This window comes from Otolemur garnettii, unplaced genomic scaffold (assembly GCF_000181295.1).
Source record: "Otolemur garnettii isolate 467f Iridium unplaced genomic scaffold, OtoGar3 scaffold00020, whole genome shotgun sequence".
NCBI classification, from domain to species: Eukaryota; Metazoa; Chordata; class Mammalia; order Primates; family Galagidae; genus Otolemur; species Otolemur garnettii.
Window position 1 is genome coordinate 12,681,182 of NW_003852415.1, and position 24,686 is coordinate 12,705,867.

Below are 24,686 nucleotides of genomic sequence, written 5' to 3' on the forward strand. Positions count from 1 at the left end.
TGATATCTCAAAGTAGTTTTGATTTGCATTTCTCTGATGATTAATGATGATGAGCCTTTTTTCATATGTCTGTAGGCCATGCACCTGTCTTCTTCAGAGAAGTTTCTCTTCAAGTTCCTTGCCCACCCTGAGATGGGATCACTTGTTCTTTTCTTGCTCATACACTTGAGTTCTCTGTGGATTCTGGTTTCTGGTTATTAAACCTTTGTCAGAGACATAACCTGCAAATATCTTCTCCCATTGTGAGGGCTGTCTACCTGCTTCACTTACTGTGTTCTTGGCTGTGCAGAAGCTTTTTAGTTTGATCAAGTCCCAGTAGTGTATATTTGATGTTGCTTCAATTGCCCGAGGGGTCCTCCTCCTAAAATTTTCACACAGGCCAATTTCTTCAAGTGTTTTCCCTACACTTTCTTCTAGTATTTTTATAGTTTCATGTTTTAAGTTTAAATCTTTAATCCAATGAGAGTCTATTTTAGTTAATGGTGAAAGGCGTGGGTCCAGTTTAAATCTTCTACAGGTCGCCAGCTAGTTCGCCCAGCATGATTTGTTAAATAGGGAATCTTTTTCCACTCAATATTTTTAATTGGGTTGTCAAAGATCATATAACAGTAAGTAGCTGGGTTCATCTCTTGGTTCTCTAGTTTATCCCAAACATCTACCTCTCTGCTTTTGTGTCAGTACCATGCTGTTTTGATCACTATGAATTTATAGTATAGTCTGAGCTCTGGTAGCGTGATTCCTCCTGCTTTGTTTTTATTTCTGAGTAAGTTCTTGTCTATTTGAGGTTTTTTCAAAAGGTTTACATTCCATGTAAAAGGAAGTATTATTTTTTAGAGATCTTTAATGTATGACAATGGGGCTTTAATAGGAATTGCATTAAAATTATATGTTGCTTTGGGTAGTATTGACATTTTAACAATGTTGATTCTTCCCAGCCATGAGAATGGTATGTTTTTCCATTTGTTAACATTGTTAGCTATTTCTTTTCTTAGAGTTTCATAGTTCTCTTTATAGAGATCTTTCACGTCCCTTTGTTAGGTTCACTCCCAAATATTTCATCTTCTTTGTCACTACTGTGAATGGAATAGTGTCCTTGACTGTTTTTTCAGCTTGACTATTGTTGCTATATACGAAGGCTATCGATTTATGAATGTTGATTTTGTAACCTGAGATGCTGCTGTATTCCTTGATCACTTCTAAGAGTTTAGCAGTAGAATCCCTGTTGTTTTCCAGATATACAATTATATCATCTGTAAAGAGTGAAAGTTTGATCTCTTCTGACCCTATATGGATACCCTTGATCGCCTTTTCTTCCCTAATTGCGATCAATGGCTAAAACTTCCATTAAAATGTTAAAGAGCAGTGGAGACAATGGGCAACCTTGCCTGGTTCCTGATCTGAGTGGAAATGATTTCAATTTAGCTTCATTCAATATGATATTGGCTGTAGTTTTGCTATAGATTGCCTCTATCAGTTTAAGAAATGTCCCTTCTATATCAATTTTCTTAAGTATTCTGATCATGAAAGGATGCTGGATATTATCAAAAGCTTTTTCTGCATCAATTGAGAGAATCATATGGTTTTTGTTTTTTAATTTGTTTATGTGATGAATTATATTTATGGATTTACATATGCTGAACCAGCCTTGTGACCCTGGGATAAAACCTACTTGATCGTGGTGTAAAATTGTTTTGATGTGTTGCTGGACTCTGTTTGTTAGGATCTTGTTGAATATTTTTGCATCAATATTCATTAGTGATATTGGTCTATAGTTTTCCTTTCTTATTAGGTCTTTTCCTGCTTTGGAGATCAAGGTGATGTTTGCTTCATAGAATGTGCTGGGTAGTATTCCATCTTTTTCTATATTTGGGAAAATGTTAAGTAATATAGGTACTAGTTCCCCTTTAAAAGTTTGGTAGAATTCTGACGTGATTCCATCTGGTCCTGGGCTTTTGTTTTTAGGGAGATTTTGTATAGTGGATGCTATTTCAGAACTTGATATAGGCCTGTTCAACATTTCCACTTCCTTCTGACTAAGTCTTGGAAGGTTGTGTGCTTCCAAGCATTGGTCAATTTCCTTCAGGTTTTCATATTTCTGAGAATAACATTTCTCGTAATATTCATTAAGGATTTTTTGAATTTCTAAGGGGTCTATTGTTATTTCATCTTTACCATTTCTGATTGATGACATTAGAGATTTCACTCATTTTTCTTGGTTAGGTTGGCCAAAGGTTTATCTATTTTATTGACCTTTTCAAAAAACCAACTTTTTGATTTATTGATCTGTTGTATAATCCTTTTGTTTTCAATTTCATTTAATTCTGCTCTTATTTTGGTTATTTCTTTTCTTCTCCTGGGTTTGGAGTGTTCTTTCTTTTCCATTTGCTGGAGATATCCCATTAAATTTTTAACTTCCTCTCTTTCTGTTCTCTGGAGGAAGGCTTGCAATGATATAAATTTCCCTCTGAGGACTGCCTTTGCAGTATCCCAGACGTTCTGATAATTTGTGTCTTCATTATCGTTTTGTTCCAAAAACTTGGTAAATTCCTTCTTAATCTCATCTATGACCCAGCTATCACTCAGCATAAGGTTATTTATCTTCCATGTCTTTGCATAAGTCTGCAGATTCTTGTTGTTACTGGGTTCAACTTTTATTCCATGATGGTCCAAGAAGATGCAAGGAATAATTTTTATTTTTTTAAATTTGCTGAGGTTAGACTTGTTACCTAAGTTGTGGTCGATTTTGGAGTATGTTCAGTGGGATTATGAGAAAAATGTGTATTCAGTTTTGTTAGGATGAAGTGTTCTATAGATGTTTGTTAAATCCAAATGTTGGATGGTTAAGTTTAAATCTAAAATTTCTTTGTTCAACCTCTTATTGGAGGATCTATCCAACACAGCCAAAGGAGTGTTGTAATCTCTGACTATTATGGAGCTGGCAGAAATCAAGTTGCTCATGTCTGTTAGAATGTCTCATAAATTGTGGTGCATTCTGGTTGGGTGTATAAATATTAATAATTGAAATATCATCTTATTGAGTATTACCCTTAAAAAATGTAAAGTGACCACCCTTATCCTTGCTTACTTTTTGTAGGTTTAAAGGCTATTGTATCTGTGAAAAAAGTTGTAACACCTACTTTTTTCTGCTATCCATTTGCCTGGAATATAGATGACCATCCCTTCATCCTGAGTCTATGTTTATGTTTTAAGGTAAGATGGGATTCTTGTGTGCAGTAGATATCTGGCCTGAGTTTTTGTATCCAGTCAGCTAATCTGTGCCTCTTTAAGGGACAGTTTAAGCCATTCTCATTAATTGAGAATATTGATAATCCTGGTAAAATTTGGGGTATTGAGTTTTTCAAAAGTCCAATGGTCACTTTTAATCCTTTCACGACTATGGAAATTGGAATTTGATTAAAAGTTTCTGAGTGAGTTCACTTTTGTGGTGGAAAAGTACACTGGTCATTATGGAGAATAGGTCTGACAATATCCTGGAGAGCTGGTTTAGTTATGGTAAATTTCTTCAACATGTGAATGTCATCAAATTAATTAATTTCTCCATCAAAGATGAAACTCAGTTTAGCTAGCTACAGATACTGGATTGAAAGTTGTTCTGTTTTATTAGATTAAAATTCGATGACCTCTTCTAGCCTGAAAGGTTTCAGCAGAGAGAACTGCATTCATTCTAATATTCTTCCCCTTGAAGGTTATAGTTTTCTTACATCTGGCTGCTTTTAGAATTTTCTCTTTCATATTAACGTTAGTGAAGTTAATTATTATGTGCCTAGGGGATGTCTTATTTGGGTTGAATCGTGCTGGGGTTCTGAAACTGTCTGCTATGTGAATTTCAGAATCTCTGGGCATATCTGGAAAGTTCTCTTTCATAATTTCATAAAGAAGAGCCTCTGTGTTTTGTGAAGCACCTTCGTCACCTTCAGGGATTCTTATAAAGAGAATATTAGTTTTTGAATTATCCCCAGAACTCTCTGAGAAAATGATCCATTTTTGCTTGCTATTTCTCTTCCTTTTTGAGCACTTGGGTGCATTCAGAAGCTTTGTCTTCAATGTCAGAGATCCTTTCTTCTGCCTGCTCCATTCTCTTAGTGAGGGATTCTACCATATGTTTCAGATCTTTGAGGGCTGCAAACTCTTGCCTCAATGTGTCCAAATCTTTGGTCATGTTATCTTTGAAATCATTGAATTCTTGAGACATCTTTTGAATAATTTGTTGAAATTCTGATTTCCTCCTTTCCTCCATTCTGTTGGTCTTATTTGCTATCCAGACTCTGAACTTGATTTCTGACATCTCAGTCATCTGCTTATGGATGGGATCTTCAGTTGCATCTGTCATAGCCGTCCTTGGGGGAAGGGGTTGATCTAGTCTGGTTATTCATGTTACCCGAGTTTTTCCGCTGATTCTGCCCCATACTTAATTTACATTGTTTGGCTAGATGAGCAGAGAAGGAGAAGTTGGGTTGGGGGCTCCAGGAGTATTGATTAACTAGCCCTTTGCCCAAAGGCTGGAACTGGTACCTTTTCTCCTAGAGCTTTGCCAAGGACCCATCCAGTGCTACGGCCTGAGAAACTGGGGCCTCCTTGGTTTGGTGGGGCTAAGTAGCTCTGTCTTGTTTTCATCAGGTCTCTGTTCTACCTTAGTAAATCAGTTACTCTAAGTTGATTTTTCACCTGTGGAGAAATACCAGCAATTAAGTCACCTCGCTTGCCACAGGCAACAACATTTTCCATTTTCACTGGAAAATGAAAATCACACCTTCCCACAACCACACACCCAGAGTACCACCTTGGATAGTACTCGGATGATTGGCCCAGTTCAAGAGGTCCAAATCAATTGACCCAGTCAACACTGGTCTCTGGTGGGGGGGTCCAAAAGGTCTCTGACAACTAGATAGCAGGGATCTGCTGGCAGTTCAGGTATGACTGGCTCCAGTGCTTCATGAGGTCAGAAGGACCAACCCAGCAAATAAATCATTCTGGGAAGGTTGATTCCTCATTCCTCACCTTGCACCTCTGTCAGACCCAGTCACTGGTAACTCCACAGTACTGTGACCCAGTTCCCCCCAGTGAGCAGATGCCCCAGGGGTTTACCCCTGCCTGAGTCAGAGGAAGATCTATGTCTCCTCAGCCAGTTCAATGTTCTCAGTCACTATCCAGCAGGGGGAAGTGAGACCTGACAACCTCGGATGCTTAATGGAGGCTGGGGTGGTTCACTCAGTTCCAGCCCTGCTTCTGATTGATGTTGCTGGCAGAACAGCACAACTTTGCAGAGTTTGCTTCTGTCCTGGCTATCAGACACTGCTTGAGGTGACAGAAACCATGACTCAGTTCCAGGCAGTGGCAAGCAATTAAAGCTCACCCTGAGCTGTCAGTTCCAGCCTCTGCCTGCCTGCCTTTGTCTCAGCTATGATCCCCTGAGGACTGGGTGCTTAGCCTCAGTAAATCATTCCTCTGGCTCAGCCCTGTCCTGGGAGTAAAACAGTCCTCTGGTTCAGACCCGCCCTGGGAGTGTGCCTTTTACTCATGTCCAAGATCCATCCACCAGTGGCTGCCATGGGAGAAGTTGCCTGGCTTCCTCTGGTTGCCCAGAGAGACAGGCATGTCTATCTGGGATAGTCCCAAGGGTGTGAGCCTCATTGTTCCCACTGCTGCCACTTTTCTGCACTTGGTGACACCGCACCACTCCTGTATGGTTCCCTCTCAGCTGACTGTCCTGTCTTTACAGAAGAGGAGCATAGCTGAGCAAGGGCTCTTCCCCTGTCCACACCTCTTGAGAAAATGCCCATGAATCTGGACTCCATGGGGGATAGGCTTCCAGACCTCCAGATGACAGTGGAGTGGAGTGCTGGGAGTTCAGAGTTGCAGGTAGAGAATACATACAGTTTTATATAGTTTTATGCCTAGCAGGAGAGTGCCATAGTACCCTAGGACAGGTAGGAGGTCCAGTTTTAGAGGGTCTCTCCTGTGGGATGGAATGGGAGGATGTTTGAACTCTGCTTGCTTGTGTGTATGAAGCTTACTGTGAGCCCTTCTCATGGGAGAGGGGACTCCTGTCTGCTTGGCGATGGATTCAGTACCTTTGTTTGTATCTTTGGGGTCATAGCTCTCCTCAGCAGGGTTGATGTGCATTCTTTAACCTTCTTTCTTGGCTCTGCTTCAAACCATTGGCTTATGTGCTAAATTTCTGTCTTTTAACTCCCCTTCTGGATGGGAGCCTCTGTGGAAAGCTGGCTGCCATCCACCATCTTGCTTCCACCCCCTCACAATTGCTTTTTTAGGATTTTACATACCCGGGACATTACGATTAATATAACCATAGCTGCCATTGGTTTAAATATACATTTTATACACAAATGATGTAATGAGTATGCATTTATTAAGATTATTAATGTTTATGAAGAAAAATTGTGGGCTTTGTGAATGAAATAATAATTCTTTTGAGATCTTTACTACCGGTATGTTAATACCTAATAGTTGATACCTAATAGGTAGACTTGATACCGAATTGAATAGAGTTGATACCTAATAGATAATTCATTCTTCATGTTTTTCTTTTTCATTGCAATGATCAGTGACATCAGTGACATCAGTGATTCTATCATCATCACCACTGCGAGATACTAAATGGGGAAAGAAAAAAAGAAAAAACAGAACTTAAAGTAGTAACTGACTTCAATATTGACCCTGTTCAATAGAAAACTATATTGACTGGCTGTCTTTTTGATATAAAAGGTAAGAATATTAAATAGGAATTGTTCTCCAGGAAAAAATTTCTCCATAAATTTACACATTTTATTTTTAATATTACCTACTTACAACCTTTGCAGTAGTCTGCCACCACCTTTTATAATGTTTATCCTTTGAGAGATTTTTTCAATGCTTCACCATCTGTGCAATTGTTTCATGTTCCACATTCTAATGCTAAGTAATAGATACATTTTACAACCAAACAAATAATGTCTCTTATGAAAGACTTAGTAACATTTCCATGTAATGTAGAGTCTTGTTGTTGAAATCAGTAATAATTTCTTAAAATTATACCTATTACATTACATTTAGACTAATTTAGCATACTTCTAACTTGATGTACTTAGGTTAAATGTAACAGACAATACTTTCAGAATCTCATAATTACACAATCTCTTGAAGATAAAATTCTCACTTTGTTGCCTGAGCTAAATAAAGTACAGTGGCCTGATCATAGCTCACTGCAATCTTGGACTCTTGAGCTCAAGTGATCCCCCTGTCTTAGATTCCGGAGGGGTTGAGACTAAAGGCACATGACTCCCTACCAGGCTAGTATTTTTTAAATTTTTATGGATATAGTGGTCTTGCTATGTTGCCAAGATTGGTCTCTGACTTCTGGCCCCCAGTAATACTCCTGCCTCAGCCTTCCAAATGAAGATAATGCTCTGAGCATTTCTTATGTCTACTCAATGTTCTCTATAATTCTTCTCTCAGTACGGACAGTCCCTGAGTTACAAACATCTGAATTACATACAACTCACACTTAACTACTAGAGACTATTATAGGAAATAAGTAAATGTACCTGTTTAATCTTACATACAAATTCAACTTAAGAACAAACCTACAGAATCTATTTTGTTTGTAACTAAGGGAATGCCTGTGACCATCTCTAAATATTGTTTTCAAATGATGATACTTTGCCTGAAGAAATGCAGACAAGCCATTGTCTCACAGTGTGTGATACTATTTTAAACACATTTTATTCTCAAACATAACTTTTCAGAGTTCACTGTAGATTTTTTAAAGGAAAGAGACCAAAAACAATAACATAAAAATTACATATCTCACCAGTAGAAAATAGTAATACTTGATAATTTAGTTAACAATGTTTTCTCTCCTATGATTACTTAAAACATGTATAGATTGTGAGGTATATACAGTAATAGAGACCGCTTTTATATATTTGAAAGTATAGCATTCAAAGATAATTTTTCATGGTCTCTTTCTGTTACGAGTGTCATAACTGTGTAACTAATTTTATATTAGAAGAGACATAGTGTATGTCATTGCAGACAAAAATTTTTAAAAATTTTGATCAGATACACTAGGGTTCAGGAAATGCTACAACGTGTATAAGCTCCAATGAAGCATTTTTTTAAACTGCTAATTATAAAGCAGGTTTGAGTGCAGTGTTTAACCACTAATGGTAATGTTGGATTCTAATTTAAGATACTTTTCTTTTTTCAATGTTAAATTAATTTTTAAGTCTTTTCCAAAAATGGGCATTAGATTGTTAGGCCTTTTCTCTGATTATCTACAGAGCATGCCAAATAATGTACATACATTAAAAAATGAAAAAAAATCCTGCATTGAAATTGAAATACTGAATATACATATCTACTTATAACATTTATTATCTTGTGTATTTTATCTTATGTCTCTTATAATTGCAGAAGTCAAATGTGACTTGAGTATTGTAATATTAATACAGGTTTTCTTTTAAATGTGTATACATAATTTTTGCACCCTCACTATTTAACAAATTGTGATTACTGTCTCCTAGGTCCTTTTTTTTTTTTTTACTGTAAAGGTACATCTTTTTTCATTCCTATTTTGGCTTGTGGTTATCTTTCAATTTTTTTTAGAGTAATTTTTGTGCTCTTAAATCATGGATAAGTCAAAAATTCTTTTCTTTTTGTTTCTTTTCTTTCTTTTTTTTTTTTTTTTGAGAAAGAGAGAGTCTCACTTTGTCACCCTCAATGGAATGCCCTGGTGTCATAGCTAACAGCAACTGCAAACTCTTAGGCTCAAGTGATTCTCTTGCCTCACCCTTCCAAGTAGCTAGGGCTACTGGTGCCCAACACAATATCCAGTTATTTTGAGAAACAAGGTTTCATTATGGCTCAGATTGGTCTTGAACTCATGAGCTCAAGTGATCTACTCTGCCTTGGCCTCCCAGAGCGCTAGGATTATAGATGTGAGCCATTGGGCCAGCCTATGTTATTTTCAAATATGAGTCCCATCATGGAATCAATGCAGAGCACACAGCTTAAAGTATTAATAAAGTATTTGGAAAAGATGTGGCTAAAGAATGCAAGAGTATTTTGATGATTTGAGCAGCTCAGTTCTGGTGATTTTAATCTTATAAGTAAGCCACATGGGAAACCAGACCAAGGTGGGGAATGATGAGCAGAAAACTGTAGTGGGACTGATTTTATCTCAACCTGTGTGTGAATTAACAGCAAGTTTTGGTGTTGGTATTCCAACTATATGGAACAATTTCAATTTCAAATCAGCAAGGTAAAGAGGATGAGTAGATGGGTTATGTATGAATTAAGTAAGTGACATAAGAGAAAACATCTCAAAGCTTGCCTGTCTTTGCTGCCATGATATAAAGGTCAACCATTTCTACATCATATCGTTATGTGTGATTAAAACAACAACAAAAAGTGGATTCTTTTTGACAATCAAAAGCATTTGGCACTGTGGTTAAATAAAGAGAAAGAGCTGAAACACACTCCAAAACCAAATGTTCACAAAAAAAAAAGCTAATGATTTCTGTTAGGTGTGCCACAGTGTGCCACAGTGCTGATATTGTCCACTGCAGCTTCATGAAACCTTGTCAACGGATCACAGCAACTGTTTACTGCAACCATTGGATAAAATTTGAATGATGAGGATGCTTGCAATCAAGCAGCTGAGATTGGTAAGTAGAGACTGGTCAATTTTTTTTGTTTAACCACATGTCACACCAACAACGCTGCTCAAATTGCAGAAGCTAGACTTAGAAACTCTGTAATCCTCTGTACCCACCAGACGTTGCAGCAGCTGACCACCACTTCTTCCAGGCTTTAGACTTCTTCTTGCCAAGGAAAACATTCAATTCTCGATGAGCTGTAGAAAATGGCTTTTGCAATTACATTGTCACTTGCTCTCCAAGATTCTTCATTGCAGACTATTATTAAGGAGGCAAAATTTTGTTATAGTTAAGGCACAGTTACTTTGATTAATTGTCCTGTTTCTTATTTAAAGCTAATAAGCTAAATTTTTGATTTGAGATTAAACATTTCATGTTTAAGGATATACTCATATAGGTGACTTATACTATATTAATGTCTTTACCATCATTAAACTATCTCTTTATTTCTTACAGAAAAATCCATTTATTTTTGGTATATTCTTGCTGTTAAAGTGAAGAAAGATGGCAGAGGCCAAGCATCCTTTTTCTTACTCCCCCTTTTTGGAACACAAACGAGCCTAGGTATCTAAGACACAGTTATTTCTACCTCTACATTTCTGCCCACTAGTCCAACACCGTCTTCCTGTGTGGGGACTGAGTCAAAGAACATACCAGCTTCAGTGTCATTTTGGGAGTGAGGATCATCAAGGAATAAAACCAGAGTGTATCTGTGAATAATACCCAAGAAAGGTTGTTACTAGACTGAGCGGCGAACTGTGGAAAGAGGAAGAAAATGAGGCTAACAGTTTCTTTCAGGGAAAGAAACTTGCTTCCCACATCAAGGCCATGGAAGGAACAGGAGCACAGATGGAAGTGGCATGTGGCATGTAGCCTGCGGCATGCACCAGGTACCTGGGCCCTGAGGGCCATGGTGGGATATCGTAAATGTAGGCAGTGTGGGGCTGGGCAGCAGGAGGGTATGGCTTAGCTGCCTGGAACATTGGCCTTTAGAAGATGCAGAGGACTAGTGTGATTTAAAACACAAAGAGCAAGAGAAAAAACAGAGACCACTAAGGTCAAAGGCTTGAGGTCATTCTTGCTCTCAGAACACTAAGTTTTCAATATAATACCTTGGGATTAGGAGTAAGAAAGAATAGGTGATAACGGCTAAGTGTAACATAGGACCAGCTAAATTTGATAGAAAAAGAAAGAGGTCATTCTTGCTCTGCGCATTTTGTGGCAAATTCACACCTGTCCTGTGGGCATGTAAACTTCTTATATTATTAATTTGACAGGTTTTTGAATTATACTTTTATCTATTATTTAGAAATTCTGCATCACAACACAGAGGAAATGAGACTTACAGATCTGTGTATGAAGACTAATACGTACAGATGTATGTGTGTGTGTGTGTATGTGTGTGTGTGCGTGTATGTGTGTGTGTGTGTGACCTATGTCTTCCAATATCCTTGTCGACTTTCAATGAAAATTAGTCTGGTTTCATTCAAGTACCTGTGTTATCTACCGAACTTTTAAAAGATTTGGAAAAATGTTTAAATTATAGTAAAACTATTTAATCCACAAGCATTTGACAGAACCACACTCCAAAGCCTTCTGAAACACAATCCTTTCTTTTCCCCAGTAGATGGATTATCTCACTCTTAACGTATGTTGCCATGGTTATTGTTTTAAAGAAATATGCTACTATATTTCTCTAATTTCTTTTCTAGAAAAGTGTGTATTTTGATAAAAATTGCCAATGTATTAAATTATAAGAGTCCAATATAGAAGCAGTTTGTTCAAATTTCAGTTCTACATTTACAAGCTATGTGGCCTCAGATAATTTTGTCTCATTTTCCTAATTTAGGCAAGTCTCTAAATTATGATATTTATTGTATGAGGATTTTGTGAGAATTAAGTAAGACCAGGGAAGCTTTTAGATGAATTCTGGTCATAGGCCATGGTCACTACCAACTTTATGGCCACTCTGCATAATAATATATATATTTTTTATTTTCCATTTCAGCCCTTACTCTGAGAGCTGGGCACAGATATTTTATTTTGCATTTCAGTCCTCACTGCACACTCTGAAAGCTGTGCTGGAAATGAAGCCCACTTTATTATTCCTTCCTGTTTTCCAGTTGAATTTTTTTTCACCCAAGCCCTACATAAACAAGAAAGAGAGTTATGCTTTGATTGTGGTATTTTTAAAAGTAAATTAGAAAAACAGATACAGTGGGTTTTTTTGTCATTATGGAAAATTAACTCAGTAATTATCTCACTAAATCACACTAATGATGAAAAGAATTGGGATAGATTTTTCAAGGTTATATGAGAATAAATGTCCTTAATAGAAACCTAAAATAACACAAAACCACACTTTAATTCAAAGATATGTTTTAATGTGTTTTGTTTCTTTTTATTAGAGCTGCATAGTATCACATGAAACATATAGAAATTCTTGGATAAAGATCTTCTAGGCATTTAACTTTAATATGTACAAGGCACAATTCAGATATATATAGGTATATATAAAATACAAATTGAAGATATATGCGTATATCTTTCCTCAGTTAACTAGTAATGCAAAGCCTCAAATATTGTGTGTGTTTCTGATACATAACAAAATGCCTAGCACATAGAAAGTACTTATTCACCATTTATGAAGTGGGAATCTATACAAAGAAACTGTATGGAAATCTATACAAAGAATCTATACAAAGATTTAAGTATGCCTGAATATGTATCCTGTTCTATGAAAATTAACTAAGAATATATAATATATAGGTATATGTAAGTCTACCTACGTATATTTTTTTCATGTATAATGGTCTTTAATTAAAATGTCAAAAAATTCAATACAAGTTATGTGTAGGGCATGGAATGTGTTCCTTTAAAAACAAGGAATGGAGAAATGCAACAAAATGATCTTTCCACTTTTCAAATGCTTTCAAGGAAAAGATAGATCATAGGGCCATAAAATATCCATTTAACCAAACCCACTTCATTAACTCAGTAATTGTCTCACTTTATATATAAGTTTATATAGATAAACTTTATATATATGTTAATATATCTTTCCTCAATTATTTTCCCTAAACTCTCTAAAAATAAATATATTCTTAATGTAAATATAAGGCTACATAACATTTAGTGATAGAGCTAACATATAAACTCAGGGATGCATAAATCTGAACCCTTCCAGTTGCCTTTGGCATAGCTTTCCATTTACTAGACATTGATTAAATACTTTCTATGTGTTAGGCATTTTGCTAGGTATTGGACACACCCCCATGGACACAGAATTAAATAAGATATGATACCTTCTAAAAGAGGAGAGTATTTAAAGGGAAAACAGTGGAGTTTATTGGTTTTGGCATACGTATACTCACAAACATTTTCCATAGAGGAATCAGGAGTGGCATTGTAGTGGAGTGCCCACTAGAGCCAGGGATGAAGGAGATGGCTGGTTTGAAACAGTCAGAAAAGGAATTTGGAGAAACATGAGATTATATGTAAGAGGAACAGCAGTAGAAGAGGCATTAAAGTGTGGAGCCTATATAGCTTCATGAGTTTAATGTTAGTAGAACTGGGCTAATTTCCTGAGAATCTTTTTGAAGAATAGCTCAGTGGAAAGAATGACATTGCTTCAATGTTACGACATCCCTGATCTCTTTAAGTTTCATTAAAATGAGTGTAGGTCAACAATGCTTATGTTTTTCTGCTGCCTCTCTCATCTCAACTTCCTTATCTTCTTTCTGGGAAGCATTCATGTAAAGCTGTTGCCTTCTCATCACTATAAAAATAAGCATTACTCATAAGCGCACATATAAATGAACCACAACATTACTAGCAATTAAAAGTATGTACTCCTAGCAAACCAGCCTTAAATTAATTTACATGACCTATGTTCTGCATATTAAAGGTGGAATGTTTGTAACGATGATTGCAGAAGCCACATGCGTTTACCTAGGACTTTACAATCTTCATAAAACACTTTGCATTTGTTTGTGTGCTTTTTAACATTATTCTGTTTAGATCAAAACAGAGAATGAAGCTGGGAGTCACTTATTTCCTCTCGAGTGACCTGATTATCTGTACTAAGAATTAGAATTTTTTTTTCTCTCTGAGTATGCTAAGAGTTATAATCAGAGATCTGAGTATGTTCATTCTATAGAACAATATAAACAAATTCATGAAAACATTCATCTGATGACCATCAACATTGTGGATACATTTTCTACCATCACTTTCTATCACTGTTCATATCATCTAAAAGCTAAACTGTATCCTTTCTACCTGCTTTGGGGGAAGGTTTTCTGGGTGGCTTGTATATTTCAATTTTCAATTTTTTAATTTTGGGGGGGTTACTATGAAGGTACGTATGATTAGGTTGCACTATTTGTGTTTGTAAGGTGAAGTCCAAAGTCTGCATTGTAGTTGAGACCTTCATGCAGAAAGTGTGTATATATCCCTACATTGTACCTGACAGAGCCCTCTTTCTCCCTCCCTCCTTCTTGAATTTCATTGTGTCTACCTTTCATGAGGTAGTTGTCCATGTAATATTTCCAGATTATTACTGAATACCTGGAATGCTTTCTTTTCTATTGTTGAGATAATTTACTTAGGAGAATATTCTCTAAAGGCATTCTGGTATATACAAAAGATGCAAAGTCCCCATCTTTTTATGAGTTAATAGTATTCAGTGTGTATGTTTATTAACCCATTCATAAGTTGATGGGCATTTGGGTTGTTCCTACATCTTTATAATTGTGAATTGTGCTATAAACATTCTAGTGTGAATGTTCTTATGATAAATGATTTCTTTTTTCTTCTGAGTACATACTTAGTAACGGGATCCTAGGATTAATGGGCAGTCTACTTTTAGCTGTCTGAGGATTCCCCACACTTTTTTCTGAAAAGGCTATACTGGTCTGCAATCCTACCAACAGTGCATAACTGTATTTCTTTCTCTGCATTCCCACCAGCCTTAGCAGCTTTGAGATCTTATGGTCTATTCTCACTGGTGATATCTCAATATGGTTTCAATTTGCATTTCCCGGATGACTAGGGTTGATGAGTATTTTTTCATGTGATTGTTGGCTATTTATCTGTTTTCTTAGGAAAAGGTTTTCTTCATGTCTCTTGCCCAATGATAAATGTGATCATTTCCCTGTTTCTTACTGATTTGCTTGAGTTCTTTGTATTTCCTGGTCACCAGCTCTTTGTCTGAATTGTAACATGTCAATATCTTCTCCCATTCTACAGGTTGTCTATTTGGTTTGTTGATTATGTCGTTAACTTTTCAGAAGTTGTTGTATTGGATCAGGTCACATGTGTTTATTTTTGTTGTTGCTGCATTTGCCAGTGGGGTCTCTTTCATGAATGCTTTCTCAAGGCTGTTATTGAGAAACTTTCCTCTGGGCATTTTATCATTTCATGTCTTAGAGTTAAATCTTTTATCTTGCAAGTGGCAAGAAGTGCAGATCCAGTTTCAGTCTTTTACATGTGGCTAAACAATTCCCCAGAACAATTTATTAAAAAGGGCTTCTTTTCCCCAATCTATACTGTCCAAAGTGATCTATAGATTTAATGGCATTAAAACACCAATGTCATATTTGAAGGACTTGAAAAAATAGTTCTTCATTATATAAGAAGAACCAGAAAAAATCCCAAATAATCAATGAATAAAACCAAATCTGGAAGCATCACATTGGCAGATTTCAGCTTATACTACAAGTCAAAAGTGATCAAAAGAGCATAGTATTGGCATAAAAATAGATACAAAGACCTATGGAACAGAATAGAAAATCCAGAGATGAAAACAGTCCCATATTCCTACTGACCTTTAGTAAACCCTACAAAAGCATACAATAGATAATTTTTATCTTAATGGTACTGCTTTCTTAGTTTTTTCCCCTTCTTTTCTCCCTCATTTGCTTCTGTAGATGCCTCATGCAGGTCTATTTTACTGACTTTCATTTTGTTAACAACAGTCTTTTTCTCCATTACCAGATTCTGTAAGCACAAAAATGTATAAGTACTCAGACCTTGCCTCCCAGAAACTCAGCTTAGCAGGAAAAAAGTCATGTAGTTATTCATTCAGCAACTAATTTCTGATATTCTTCCTGTGTGATGAACCGCATACCAGAGATATAAGGAAATATTTACAATTGTCTGAAAGATTACAATTACTCTGGTTACTATGTTATTCTTGTCTCATTAAATACAATAAGTTTAATGATTGCTTTGCAATTGTCCCCTGGTCTCAGAACCTGTCTAGTCAGTAATGTTTTAAAAATATTTGTCATTTCTATTAGACTTCAGAAACATTCATCGTTATCCCCCTGAGAACTATTAGGTAAAGTTGTTCCTTTTCTATCTGGCTTGATTTCCCTTAAAAGTCCTGTGAGACAACATTAACTTTGTAATTTTTAAATCTTCTTATTTTGATAGCTGGTTGATACTGTATGTGATGGTCTACTTACTAGAGAGTTAGGATTTGTGGTTGGTATAGCTCTATATTTTTAGCCTACATAATTAAGACACTGATGATGACATTTACAAAAAGTATTTGGAAGGGAGAGGTCATTGTATTTTATGATGTTGAACCTGGGAAAATTTCACTACCTAAATGAACTGCCTTCAGAAAGCCATTAAGCATACCATGAACCATGTCAGTTGGCCACAATGCATCATAATGGAAGAAAAAGAAGACAATTTTTCTGTTGACTATACGTCTATGCATCTCCATCAATCCAAGAGAAGATCAAAAGAATAATGAATTAAAAGGAATATGAAATCATTCAGCCAAATTTAAAATGTAGACTTTTGTGTCTGTTGTTGCTTATCTGTTGCATGGCAAATCCCAGCATTTCTCTTAATGGCTGCTAGAAATGCTTTATAACAAGAAGCAGATTCTGGTAATCCACATTGTGATCAAATTCCTTTTGTCAGTGCCTTTCATTTAGCAATTACCAAATATACAAAGACTAATTTGATAGGTAAAAAATGTTCATTTCTAAGCCACCCTGATTGTCAACTGTCAGTGACGGATATAGAATAGCTCATTGTGGGAGCACAATTAAAATCCTAAAATACTAATGGGAGGGTGCACAAATGGAATTCAAGGAGTTTTCAGATCCATTAAATACACTAAAACTTACTTATAATGTGCCTACATTCAATGGTTTTCTATACAATAACTGAAATAACTGAAAATTGGAAAATCCTGACCAGTGGCCCAGAAAGTATTATTTCCTGCATTTAGAAAATGTCTCTCTTCCTCATTCATTGCCTTTCAAAAAGCTGATTAAATTAATCTGTTTCCAACTATGTCGTGGCTTTCTGTACAGGGAATAAAAATATGTTAGCAAAACCAAGTCAGCAATAAAACTTAGTCTGCTAGAAATAGGAAACAAGATAAAATCCATAATATATGGACCCTTTTACCTTCCATCAACCTTGAGGCTAAGGGTCGTGTGTCTCAAATTTCTACTGAGACCACAGAGATGGAAAAATAATAGACATCGCTATCCCTCACAATCTAAAGAGAGGTAATGGATTCTTTATGGCTGACTTAATGAAAGATAGCAGAGCCAGTCCAGTTGCCCAATCTTTATCAACTGGCATTAACTCCAACAAAGGGAAAAATAGGAATTTAAAGGTAATCTAGTAATTAGAGTCATGTAAGGAATGAACACAGTCCTAACAGTTGGTCTTTCTGCTTCCCTGTCTTTGAGAGAAAAGAGAATGGACTGCCCTAACTTCGTTAGCTGATCTTTCTAGACATGTTTCTGTTACAAATGTTTTAGAACAAGACAGCACAAGCTGTCTAACTGACTGGACTGACCGGCCTTCACTTTCTAGTTACATGTACAAAAAATCACTGCATGAATTGAGTATTCATCACTGGGTCTACTTTAATGAATTTAAAACCAGCAGAATGTGCCTATTGACTGCACTTTTACCCAAACCAAATAAGATAAGGACACTGTTTTTAGTTTTGTTTTTTTTTAATTGGAACATAAATTTAGATGAATGTAGTTCATTTCTTTTTATTCCTCTATTCCACCTTTCAATGTTAACATTTATTATAGAAATAAAATTCATGGAAAATCAAGGAAAATATATTTCAAATTCAAGGGGAAAATCTGTCATATTTCTTTTTGATGAAATGAGTGTGTGGGTTTGTATTTGTGTGATGAAGCGTAAAGATTTAAGTATATTTATTAGCTTTAATGAATTCTAATAATAGAAACTGAATCTGCAATACTCCAATACTGTTTATTGGCAATATGGTAAGTTAATTATAATAACAGAAAACTTTTAAGATTCATTCTCAAAATTTTCAACACATGCAAAAGCCATTTACAAGGTACAATCTTTCAAAAAAACAATTTTGCTCCCATGATTGGAGCTTCTCTTATCAATTCAGCCTGGAGAGAAATATATCCGGAATCAGCCTTAGGAATTCTAAGCAAACAAGGGTATTATATATGGCTAGATATCCCTCAGCCACTTTGCTAAAATATGTATTTCATTCTCTGTGCTAGAATGTGGGGGATCTCTTGGCTGTTGAATTTCCTACTGGTTGGTTGTCTTAATGGTACCTGTGGTGCTTTAAAACTGTTTTCCAGAAAATGTATTGCCTGTATTAACTTGCTAGCTATGATTACCTAGTGTTCTACTTGGGAATATGGTAGTATTTTTTTTTTTCTGGCAAATATTTAATCCCTTTCTTCTCCCCATTACTTTGTAATGAACAGAAACATTGATAGTATAGCTCAGATTTGTCCCATCCATCAAGGAATTAGAAAATAATGACTTTGAATTCCATTTCCATTTGTTTTTAACGTCAATTTTTTTATTTTTATTTCAATCACAATATACATTTCTCATCATCATGTTAGAATTGTAAAATGTATCACTAAGATAAGACTTCTGATTTTTTTATCCTCTTTAAAATTTTCACTTCTTTGATTCTCTTTGAACTTCACTATGTGATTCTGGGTTAGATTCACAGAGCATGAATGGTCAATACCACTGAACACAGTTTGAATTCCTTCTTGAACATACAAACAGGAGAATCTGATAGCCCACCCATCTTCTGCTCATGAAAAATGTAAAAATAGGCTCAGCACCCGTAGTACAGTGGTTAGGCACTGGCCACATACACCGAGGGTTTGAACCCTGCCTGGCCCTGCTAAACAACTATGACAACTGCAACAAAAAAATAGCTGAGTATTGTGGCAGGTGCCAGTAGTCCCATCTACTTGGGAGGCTGAGGCAAGAGAATTGCTTAAGCCCAAAAGTGTGAGGTTGCTGTGAGCTGTGATGCCACAGCACTGTACCTGGGGCGACATAGTGAGACTCCCTCTCTTTCTCAAAAAAAAAAAAAAAAAGGTAGTAAAATAACCTTTGTATTCCCTTTGGTTGATGTCCAGAAAACACAATTATCTGTGTTTGTAAGTTTTTTCCTTGAGGGATCAGAGATATGTAGACTGTGTGTTATAAAGAAAATCATAAATAATGATGCATATGGGATAGCTAAAGAGTTATCTTGAAAATTATTTCCTGCAAATGTGATACTAAAATATCTATTTTGGAATACTGATCTTTTATCAACCATAGCATATTACCAAGATGAAAAGCAGAGCAGAACAGTATCTGTGGCATAGTATGAATGGAAAGATGTACAGTTAGTGGGAAAATGCCAATTCCTGAATGTAAGCTTACTGAATTTAAGACATAGATCCGTGGTCGTACTTCATTGGCTGTGTAAGTGAATTTCTATTTCTTTATCTATCAGTTGTACAAAATATCTACATTGCTTATTGTAAAGAGGAAGTGAAGTGCTGATGAATGTGTGTAAGTTTTCAGGAACATTACTTTTCAAAAGGGCACAAATTATTGTAGTGATGGTATTAGTAGGAAATGCAGTGATATAACAGTAGTAGAAAAAGAAGTAGAGAGAATGGGGCAATATATGAGAAACATCAGGGACTGCCTTACAATAAAAGGTAACATCTCCCATGAGACTCGACAGAACTCTTTTCTCCTTATCCCTAACACTTAGGTAGCAACCTGTGACTTTCCGGTATTCGCTACTTCACCTGATATTAGACCTGCAGGAATATACAATAATCGAGTCCCCACCATGTGGAGTGGAGATGTAGGCCATGGTCTGTGACTAAAGCAACTTTCTACAATCTACTGTGGGACAAATAAAGTTAAACTTGGTATTTTCATTCCTTGGTAATAAACATGGCCTGTTTAGCTTTCTGAGAACAGTCCTGTAGTATCTCCATGCACATGGTAACTGCTGCCTTTTAAAAATGGTCTCAGGTAATAGCAACCATCTGGATAGGGCTCTGATCCAAGTAAAGGGCTAGCACTGAGGTCCTAGGAAGGCAAACTGAGCTAGACCAAGGAAGAAAGATGCACTCAATTTGGAATTGTGTAGTTTGAATCTTTGTACATTAGGGGAACAAAAGGAGTAGGATCAAATCAAAATAAAAATGCAATAAAATATAAAACTTGCTGTTTGAAAACACTTGAGATGGGCTAAAAAACTCAATATTTTAAACATGTATACCTATTAAGATATGCGTATTAATACACGTTATTGCCATTTTGTTTCTGATTAATTCTGATTACATGTTGTCATTGGAGGGAAATATGTGCAGGGTGACAATATGTTTAGACAGAGAATAACCTAGAATGCATTTCATTTGGTTGCTATGAGTTCATATCTGAACTGAATTTATTTTCAAATGAAGGTAATTCTGTGAATCATGTTATATACACTAGAAGTTAGGTCAAGAAAACTAAGACTATAACCCAAAAAATGCCACATTTTTTGGATTGTCTCAAGAATGCCTTTAATGGAACTACAGGGGCCAAAATATCAAAATATTTACATAAATGTATGTGCTTCTGTAAATGTGCATTTCTAAGGAGAAATACATTTTGCTAACTAGATTTTAAAATTGTGCTAATAAGTCTTTTTTTAAGAGACACTGATCAGATTAAACTTCTGAAAGACACTCACTAACACTCTTAAATTTTCCATAAGGAAGGGTTGACAGGAGTAAGATTAGCAGGCTGATCTGCATAAACTCATTACTAAGAGAAGTAGATTAGATTCCATATCTATACAATTATAAATGAGTTTATATTTTAATTTCGAAAGATTTAGGAGTACAAGTGTTTTTTTTCTTACATCAACTAATTGTATAGTGGTGAAATTGGAGCCTTATACCCATTGCTTAAATAATGTACATTGTACCTGATAGACACTTTTTTGATTCGTAGACCTCCTCTCATCCGCCATCCCTTTTAGGATTCAATGTTCATTATTTCAATTTACATGACCATATATACTTGTTGTTTATCTCCCACTTGTAAGTAAGAACAAGTGGTATTTGTTTCTCCATTCCTGGGGTACTTCTCTTACAATAACAATCTCCAAGTCCATTCAAGTTGATGTAAAAGACATTACATGAATTTAATTCCTTTTTTATGACTGAGAAATACTCCGTGGTGTGTATGTGTGTGCATGTGTGTGTGCATACATTTTTCTTCATCTGCTCATTAGTTAGCATTTAAGTTTATTCTATATTTTTGCAATTGTAAATTGTGCTACAATAAACATTTGGATGCAAGTGTCTTTTGATAACAATGACTTCTCTTCCATTGGGTAGATACCCAATAGTGGTATGGATGGATTGAATGGTAAGTCTACTTTTAGTTCTTTGGGGAATTGCTATATTATTCCCCATAGAGGTTATGCTAATTCAGATCTCTACTGACAATGTATAAGCATTCCATTGTCATCACATCTACATCAGCATCTATTATTTTTTTACTTTTTAATAAAGGCCATTCCAACAGCGGTAGGGTGATACAATGATATCTCATTGAATTTTTAATTTGCATTTCCCTAATGACTAGTGATGGTGGGCATTCTTTCATATGTTTGTTGTCCATTTGTTTCTACTCTTTCAAAAACTCTTTCAAAAGTATCTGCTCATGTTCTTTGTGACTTTTTAATGGGATTATTTGTTTTTCCACTGTAGATTTGTGTGCCTTATAGATTCTGGATACCAATTCTTATTAGAATTTAAAGTTTCAAATACTGTCTCCCATTTTGTAGGTTGTCTCTTTGGGCTGTTGATTATTACCTTTTCTTGCATAAATGTTTTGGTTTAATTAAGTCCCATTTGTATTTATCTTTCCTGCATTTGCTTTTGGAGTCTCAGTCATACATTCCTGTATGTAGGACAATGTCTTGTTTTTTTCTAGAATTTTTATCGTATTAGGTCTTAGATTTATTTAGTCCACCTTGAATTAATTTTTGTATATAGTGTAAGATAGAGATCCAGTATCATTTTTCTCCCTAGGGCTCTCCAACTTTCCCAGCACCATTTATCGAATAGGGCATTTCTTCCACAGTGTACTCTTTTTTCTACTTTGTAAAAGTTAGTGATTCTAGGTATGTTGACTTATTCCTGTGTTCTCTATTCTGTTTCATTGATCTATGTTTCTATTTTTATACCAGTACATGTTATTTTGATTACTGTTGCTTTGTAGTATAACTTGAAAGTTAGATAATATAATGTCTCCAGATTTTTTTTTTTTTTGCTATGATTTTTGTAGTTATTAGGGCTTTTTAAAACTCCATTTAAAAATTAGATTCTTTCCTAATTTCACAAGAAATGGCATTGGTATTTTGATAGGAATTGCATTTAATTTTAAATTTTAAAATTTTTTAAATTTTAATTTAATAAATCACTTTGGATTGTATGGATAGTTTAACAATATTGATTCTTCCTATCCATAAGCATATTTTTTTAATTTTTTTTCCATTTGTTCATGTTGTCTATGATTTCTTTGGTCAGTATTTGGTTTCTTTTTCTATGATTTCTTTGATCAGTATTTGGTAATTCTCCTTATAGAGATATTTCACTTCTTTGGTTAATTACATTTCTGTGTATTTTATCTTCTTTGAAGCTAAATGGCATTGAGTTCTTGATTTGACTCTCAGCTTGGCTGTTTAGTCCTGATCTGTTGTTCATATTTTTTTCTCCTGCTAGTTTAAGTTTGGTTTGTTTTTCTTTATGTGTGACACAAAGTTGTTAATATGTGTTCTTTCTGTCTTGATGATTTAAGCATTCAATGCTATCTCCCTTACCACTATTTGGCAATAATCTTGGAGACTTTGGTAGTTTGCGTGTCACCTAGATTTTTGTCACTGACCCCAGGAATGTTCAGTGGCATAATGTTTAATTTCCATGTATGTGTAATTTTGAGTGTTTCTCTTGAAATTTATATCTAATTGTATGCCCTTGTATTCTGAGAATATAAATGTTATGATTCTTTTTTTTTTAATTTTTCAAGACTTATTTTATGGCCCAAAGTATTATCTATCTTGGAAAATGTTGAATAAGTTTTTTAGTGAAACATGCAGAAGTTAATTATTCATAGAGTGAAAAATTTCCCATTTTCTTCTCCATTCATATATATTTTTTTCAACAACTTCTTTGGAGATATTTTATGAAGAAGTATAAAAATGGTTAGCATGTTAGAGCCTAACAATTAAGGGAGATGTGTGTTTGGTTCTGAAAAGTTGGTATTTTACGAGAAATTTGAATGATGTGAAAGAGCAACCCAGCTAAGGGAAGGGTATATACATACTTCCTGAAGTTGGACTGATACCAGATGTTATTCAATGGTTTCAGTCAAGAATAAAGATTGGTTGGATAAATAAGCAAATATACTCTATCATTCACTTTTCATCTGACACTCTCTATACATATAATTCATAAACCACTTCTACCCCAATCCACCACAGAACAAAAATTACTCGATTTCTAGTCTGAGAAAGTTGCACAAACTGATATTCATCAAAAGGTGAACTTTATATCTTAATGTTAATAAAGCACCCCTCAAAATGAATATGTCATACAACTTCAATAAAAAACATCTCTTTTAGGGCAGTGCCTTTGGTTCAAAGGAGTAGGGTGCCAGCCCCATATGCTGGATGTGGCGAGTTCAGACCCAGCCACAGCCAAAAACTGCAAAAAAAAAAAAAAAAAAAAAAAAAAAGCATCTCTTTTAAATTCTCCTTTCAATATTTTTCTACATGGGACAATGGTCTTATTAATTCAGAGCTTCCTAATGATAGACTAGCTTCAAAAGCAAAAATATGTTTGGGATAACTGAAGGTTAAATATCCTTCAGTTCTATGCTTAGTATGCTAGATTATATAGGACTGAGTTTATGAAAGAGCATATTATGATGCTGAATAATATGCCGCTTTGAGCGATTCTAAAATGAATTCCCAAATAGGTGTCATTTTTACTGAGTATTTCAAATTATTTTATTATTATAATGTCTCATTTTATTTTCACTGTAATCCTGTAAGCTTAAAGGGTCAGACCTATCATGTGATTTAAATGATGAAGAAACCAAGACAGAGACAGGTAAATGACTTCATTTCTGTTTTTCAAATATTTATATTTTGGCAGCTATGTTCCATACTGTTGTAAATGATCACTGTACAGCTAACACAGAGGCTTTTCATGATGTTCATAGTTGAGCAGACAAAAGAGACAAATGTACAAATAACTGTAAGGTGATATGGTACCTTCAGGTACTAGGAGGACATACATAGGGGTATGATTCATATTCCTTCAGGGTTAGGAAAGGATACGTGCTACAAGTAACACTGATAGAGATAGCATGCTCACTGGGACATAAATGAAGCAGAAAGAAGGTAGAATAAGGGGACCTCGTGTCAATTAAGTTTTTACCATAAGCCAGATACCATGCTCATTCACTCTTATATCCCTGTACTTAAAAAATAACATCTCCCCTTTATATGTTAGAAGATAAGGCCTGAGTAAAGTTAATATACTTTCTCAAGGTCATAAAGTTAGTAAGTGGTAGATTTTGAATTTTTTTCCCAATCCTTCCGCCTTCCTGGTCTTTCTGTACTGCTCTGTCATATCTTACTGGGAT